This window comes from Arachis ipaensis, chromosome B1, assembly GCF_059453495.1.
Source record: "Arachis ipaensis isolate K30076 ecotype BB chromosome B1, ASM5945349v1, whole genome shotgun sequence".
In the NCBI taxonomy this organism is placed as follows: domain Eukaryota; kingdom Viridiplantae; phylum Streptophyta; class Magnoliopsida; order Fabales; family Fabaceae; genus Arachis; species Arachis ipaensis.
Genome location: NC_142436.1, coordinates 82,557,606 through 82,564,928, shown reverse-complemented (window position 1 = coordinate 82,564,928; position 7,323 = coordinate 82,557,606). Strand labels below are relative to the sequence as shown.

The following is a 7,323-nucleotide window of genomic DNA, read 5'->3' as shown; positions in this document are numbered from 1 at the left end:
AGTTGATGGTTGGTTTGACATGGCCATCTTTGAAAGCATGTTGGTGAGGTTAGCCAATTGAGCGCCCAAGGCATCGAATTGAGCCTTGTTGCTCTCGTCCCATTTCTCCATGGCAGCTCTAAGCTCATCAACTTGATTGTTGGAAGATGGAAGAGTTTGGTTGGATTGTTGTCTATGGTGTGGTGCTTGGTACTTGGTGTAGTTGTTTTGGTTTTGGTTGGAGTGGCCTTGGTTGGCTTGGTAGTTGGTGTTGTTATGGTGGTATTGGGATGAAGATTGGTTGTTGTTGTGGTAAGAAGAAGAGTTGTTCCATCTTTGGTTTTGATTGCTTCCTTGTGCATTATCTCTCTACCCTTGATGTTGGTTACCACCTTGATGGTAATTGTTTTGGCCTTGAGAAGGATAGGGTGGACGGTTGTTGTAATTCACATTGGCTACTACAAGAGCATGTTCCTCTTGAATTTGATGGCATTGATCGGTGTAATGTGTGGTGCTAGAGCATAAACCACAAATCCTAGGAGGGCCTTCAAGTTGAGCAACCGGAGGTGGGGCTTGGACGGCTTGGATGGAGTAGTATTCCTTTTGATCCTTTTGTATTTGTGTAAGGATGGTGGTCATATCCCCAAGTGCTTTGGTTAGGCTTGATTCGGAAGGGGATGGTTCTGTGATGCCAAGGCATCTTAGGCTAGTTTCACTAGCATTTTTCTGTTAGTTTTAGTTGTTTTATGCATTTTCTTGAGCTTAAAGTAACCAAGAATGGTTAAATGAATAACAAAGCAATGAACCATCCAAACAGTATGATTTTGATGCAAATTCCATGAGTTTTTAGTTATATTACTTGAACGCTATGAATGGAAGATTTCTCATGAAATTTTGCAAGACTTTGATGCAGTTGTTTGGATAATTTCAGGGAAGAAGAGGCTAGGCAAGGAAGCAACAAAATCAATAAAGGAAGCTTGAATATCACATGTGGAGTTTAAGTTCCAGTTTAAGCTTAAACTGGAACTCAAACTACCAAGCCGTATAATGCTGGGAACTATCAGTAGCGTTTAAGCTCCAGTTTAAGCTTAAACTAGAGCTTAAACGCCAAAATCATGAAAGCTGAGGAAAAGCTGAAAGTGGCGTTTAACCTCCAGTTTAACCTTAAACTGGAAGTTAAACGCCAGAAATGAGAAATGCACCAGGGAGCCATTTCCACGTTTAAGCTCCAGTTTAAGCTTAAACTGGAGCTTAAACGTGTTCGACCATTCTCCTCCAGGGTTGCTTTCTTCATTTCCACGTTTAAGCTTCAGTTTAACCTTAAACTGAAGCTTAAACGTGTTCGACAATCCACACTCCAGACTTGCCTTCTTCCATTTCCACGTTTAAGCTTCAGTTTAACCTTAAACTGAAGCTTAAACGTGTTCGACAACTCCACACTCCAGACTTGCCTTCTTCCATTTCCACGTTTAAGCTTCAGTTTAACCTTAAACTGAAGCTTAAACGTGCTTGAATTATACCACCTCCAGGAGTGTCCAACGTTTAAGTTGCAGTTTAAGCTTAAACTGCAACTTAAACGCCACTAATTGAAAAGGTTTCTGGGCCAAAGATATTGCAGTTTAAGTTAGCATTTGAGCACAAACATTATCTTAAACGTACTCTAGTATGAAACCCAATTGAATATCATGGTTTATGGGATTGGGCCTGAAGAATTGATGAGTCTGGAATTTCAAATTGTTGAGTCATGTGTCATTACTTGATTATCACTAAGTTGGCTCAATGAATGTTACAGAATTGGATCAGCAGCCTCATCAGGATTATGGATCATAAACCCAAAGCAAAAGGAAATCAGGGAAAGGCCTCAAAGCCCAAGAAACACAACAGAAGCTCAATTTAGAAAGTGTATAAATAGGATAGAATTTAAGTTGGTTGGAACTCGGGGGGAATTTTGGGGATCACTCTTTCTAGTTTTCATACTTTTTGAATTCAGAGCTATGACTCACTAAACCCCCTTTCATTGGGTTAGGGAGCTCTATTGTAATTCAATGAATCAATAATAGTTTTTATCTTCTTCTTCAACCTTTTCTCTTGAATTTTGTTAGAAAGCTTCTCGATCTAATTCCATTGGTTAGTTGTCTTGGGAAAGAAACTATCCATAATTGGAATCCTTCGGAACCTTGGGAAAGGAATGGAGGATTCATGCTAGAGAAGCTTTCTCACAGTGAATTGGATTGGGGTTTGGATGGATATTGTGACATGTAATCCTACCAAATTGTGGTTCATGAAACTGTGTGGTATAATCAGTGATTGAGCATCATCTCTTCTTATGAACATTTAAACCAAGGGATTGGGAATTTGTTTGTTTTTAGAGAGAATTGGTGAGCCAAGGGATTGGGATCCAATCATATAAGATTGCCAAGCAAAATTCAATGAATGCATTGGTTGAGGAAGGGAAAAAAAAATGTTTGATTCGGAGATCTCAATATCTCCTGAAACCCAATGAATTCCCCATTTCTGATCTATCACTTCTCTTTACATTCTGCAATTAAATTCATGCAATCACCCCGATCCCTTTTTAATTTCAGCAATTTAGCTTCTCGCTCTTTAATTCATGCAATTTTACATTCCGCAATTCTCATCTAAATCTTGATTCCGCTCAACTAGAACACACTTCTAATCCGAATTGCTCACTCAACCAATCCTTGTGGGATTCGACCTCACTCTATTGTGAGTTTTTACTTGACGATAACCGGTGCACTTGCCGGAAGGAATTTTTGCCGATCGTGCAATTTCTTAAAATCGTAGCATCAAGTTTATGGCGCCGTTGCCGGGGATTGGTTTTCGATTGACAATTCTCAAATTGGAAGTTAACTAGATTGAGCATTTTTCTTGCTTTGTTAATTCAGTTCAAGTTACTTGTTGAATTTTAATTTCTGCACTCTGTTACATGCTTTCTTTCTTTATGCCTTTAAATTCAAGCAACTAACTCACTGACTCACTAACTATTTGAATTAATTCCTCAACTACTCTAACCATACTCTTCCATTAACCAAGAGTATTTCACTTGTTTGTTGCCTGTGCTGTGTTTTTGTATGACAGGTAGGAGAGGAGAGACATCAACTCCTCATTATACCGAACCAGAGAGGACCCTTCATAAACTTAGAAGGGAAGCAAGAGGGAAGAGAGTACTGGGAGAAGAAGAATCTGAAGGAGAATCTGAGGACAATTTTGAGGAAGCTCTAGATCTCAACATGGATAGAGAAGTTCACAACCATGAGAGAGCTGATGGAAACAATGTCATTCCCGAGAGGAGGGTTCTTGGTTCATACATAAACCCAACCTCTGGGAATTGTGGTAGCAGCATTCAGAAACCACCCATTCAGGCCAACAATTTTGAACTCAAACCACAGCTAATATCACTTGTGGAGGATCATTGTTCATTTGGTGGGAGTGCTAATGAAGATCCAAACCAACATCTCACAAAATTCCTGAGAATTTGCGACACTGTGAAGTCCAATGGAGTCCAGGAAGATACCTATAAACTGCTCTTGTTCCCATTTTCACTTAGGGACAAGGTAGCTAAGTGGCTGGAATCATTCCCAAGGGGGAGCCTAACAACCTGGGATGAGGTGGAAAGCAAGTTTCTGGCACGTTTCTACCCCCCACAAAAGGTCAATAGGCTTCGATCTGAGGTTCAGACTTTTAGACAACAAGATGGTGAAACTCTCTACGAGGCATGGGAGAGATTCAAGGATTTGACAAGGAAATGCCCACCAGACATGTTCCATGACTGGGTGCAATTGCATATTTTCTATGATGGACTTTCTTATGAATCAAGGAAGGCTGTAGACTATTCATCAGGAGGTTCATTGAACAGGAAAAAGACTGTGGAAGAAGCCATTGAAGTGATTGAGACAGTGGCTGAGAATGAGTACTACTATGCTTCAGAGAGACACAACACTAAGGGAGTCATGGAGCCGAACCATGTTGATACAATTTTAGCCCAAAACAAGGTGTTTGCCAAGCAACTAGCAGAGCTCACCAGGAAATTAGAAACAAAGCAAGTGGCTGCAATACACACACAAGATCAAGAGGAAGTAAGCACTGAAGGAGGTGATTGGAAAGAGGCCAATTATGTAGGAAATCAACAAAGGCAACCATATGATCCACATTCCAACACTTACAACCCAGGCTGGAAAAACCACCCAAACTTTGGGTGGGGAAACCAGCAAAACCAACATAACAAGTCCACATACCAAAACTCCAACCAAAGATCATACCAAGCCACACAAAACACTTACTCCCAACCATCATATCATGGCCAAAATAATCAACCTACCCAACCTAATCCGAACAAACAATTTCAAGATCAATTAAACAGGATAGAAGGAATGCTTGCAACCATGGGTCAAGACATAACCGAATTGAAAGCCTTTAAGGAAGAAGTAAATTCTAACTTGCAAAACCAAGGAGCTGCCATCCAGAAGCTAGAAAATCAAATTGGGTATTTGTATAAGCAAACCCCTGGGCCAAGCGTTTCTCATGCTGCCAAGGCTATTGCAAAGGAAGAATGTAAGGCCATAACCCTCAGAAGTGGAAAGAAGCTAAAGGAGATCTCCAGGGAAACCACAGAGGATGAAGCAAAGGAAAATGTGAGAGACAAGGAACAGGGACAATCTTTTACACCGTCTGCAACAAAAGAAAAAGAAAAAGAGGTCCTGAAGCCTTATACACCCAAAGCACCATATCCTCAACGTTTGATGAAAAGTGAAAAGGATGGCCAATTCTCCAGATTTTTGGAGATTTTCAAGAAGCTTCAAATCAACATTCCGTTTGCTGAGGCAATAGAGCAAATGCCACTCTATGCAAAATTCTTAAAGGAATTAATGACCAAGAAGAGAAGCTGGAGAAATGAGGAAACTGTGTTGTTGACTGAAGAATGCAGTGCCATCATTCAACACAAATTGCCTCAGAAATTGAAGGATCCAGGCAATTTCCAAATCCCCTGCATCATAGGAGAAGTCATGGTGGAGAAGGCCTTGTGTGACTTAGGGGCCAGTATCAATTTGATGTCTCTAACAATGATGAGAAGAATGAAGATTGAGGAAGCCAAACCAACAAGAATGGCCCTCCAATTGGCAGATCGAACTTTTAAATTCCCTCATGGGATAGTTGAGGATTTGTTGGTGAAAGTGGGAGATTTCATATTTCCTGCCGATTTTGTGGTGTTAGATATGGAGGAAGAAGCCAAAGCTTTGATAATCCTGGGAAGACCCTTCCTGGCTACTGCTGGAGCCATCATAGATGTCCAAAAGGGTGAACTCACTCTTAGACTGCATGATGAGCAATTGGTGTTTAACGTATTCAAGGCAATGAGCTATCCATCAGAATCACTAAAGGAATGCATGAGGGTGGATGTAGTGGACATTGCAGTACAAGAAACCTTTGAGGAAACAACAAAGGAAGTGGCAGAGGAGGAGTTCACCAAGGATATTGAAGTTAGTGACATCAAGGCTGCTGAAACAACCATGCCAAGCATGCCAGAGAGAGTGAAAGAAGAGAAGGAAGCACCAAAACCTGAGCTCAAAGCATTGCCCCCTAATCTCAAGTATGCATACTTGGGTAGTGATGAGAGCCATCCTGTTATCATTAGCTCTGCCCTGAGCCAAGAACAGGAAGAAGAATTGATCAAGGTGCTACAAACTCATCAAGATGCCATTGGATGGACCCTAGCTGATTTGAAGGGGATAAGTTCATCCATATGCATGCATAAAATCTTGTTAGAAGAGGATGCTAGACCCTCCATTCAAGCTCAGAGAAGATTGAATCCCATCATGAAAGAAGTGGTACAAAAGGAGGTCATGAAGTTATGGCAGGCAGGGGTAATCTACCCCATTTCTGATAGCCCATGGGTTAGTCCCATCCATGTAGTTCCCAAGAAAGGTGGCATAACTGTGGTGCCAAATGAGAGGAACGAACTCATACCCACAAGAACTGTCACTGGGTGGAGGATGTGCATAGACTACAGGAAGCTCAATGAAGCCACCAGAAAAGATCATTTCCCACTCCCATTCATGGATCAGATGCTTGAAAGGCTTGCAGGACATGCTTACTATTGCTTTCTGGATGGATACTCAGGCTATAATCAGATAGTAGTTGATCCTAGAGATCAAGAGAAAACATCATTTGTTTGTCCATATGGAGTTTTTGCTTATAGACGCATGCCCTTTGGATTGTGCAATGCACCTGCCACTTTCCAAAGATGCATGCTGTCCATCTTTTCAGACATGATTGAAAAATTTATTGAGGTTTTCATGGATGATTTTTCTGTGTTTGGAGATTCTTTTCCTAGCTGCCTACACCACCTTGCCTTGGTGCTTAAGAGATGCCAAGAGACCAACCTAGTATTAAACTGGGAAAAGTGTCATTTCATGGTCACAGAGGGAATAGTCCTTGGCCACAAAATCTCTAATAGAGGCATTGAGGTGGACAGAGCTAAGGTGGAACTCATTGAAAAACTACCTCCACCGAGTAATGTCAAGGCAGTTAAGAGTTTTTTGGGACACGCTGGCTTTTACAGAAGGTTTATTAGAGACTTTTCTAAAATAGCCAAACCTTTGAGTAACTTGCTTGTCTCTGATACACCCTTTGTATTTGATAAAAATTGCATGCTAGCCTATGAACTTTTGAAGCAAAAACTTTCCTCTGCACCTATCATTGCCCCACCTGATTGGAACTTACCTTTTGAACTGATGTGTGATGCATCAGACCTTGCTATTGGGGCAGTGTTAGGACAAAGGAAAGACAATTTGGTACATGTGATTTATTATGCCAGTAAAGTCTTGAATGATAACCAAAGGAATTACACAACCACTGAAAAAGAACTCTTGGCAATAGTCTTTGCATTTGACAAATTTAGATCCTATCTCATTGGATCTAAAGTCATTGTCTTCACTGATCATTCAGCTTTAAAATACTTACTTGCTAAACAAGAATCCAAACCAAGACTTATTAGATGGATTCTTTTGTTGCAGGAATTTGACATTGAAATCAAAGACAAGAAGGGTGTAGAGAACAAGGTGGCAGACCATTTATCAAGGATACCATGTGAAGAAGGAAGCGCACAAAGCACACATATAAATGAGTGCTTTCCTGATGAACAACTCATGGTAATTCACAAAGCACCCTGGTTTGCAGACATAGCAAACTTCAAGGCCACTGGGAGTTTGCCGTTGGAATTTAACAAGCATCAAAGGAAGAAATTGGTAAATGATGCCAAATACTTCATCTGGGACGAACCATACTTGTTCAAAAAATGTTCGGATGGCATACTCAGAAGATGCA

The 7,323-nt window shown here is 40.8% G+C and overlaps 1 non-coding gene across 1 annotated transcript; it reads right to left on the bottom strand.

The window, feature by feature from the left end:
- Positions 1-3,656: 3,656 nt before the first annotated feature.
- LOC148577240 (small nucleolar RNA R71) lies at positions 3,657-3,760 on the bottom strand. The gene has a single exon (XR_015903065.1). It is a non-coding gene; the product is annotated as a small nucleolar RNA R71 (small nucleolar RNA).
- Positions 3,761-7,323: the final 3,563 nt, after the last annotated feature.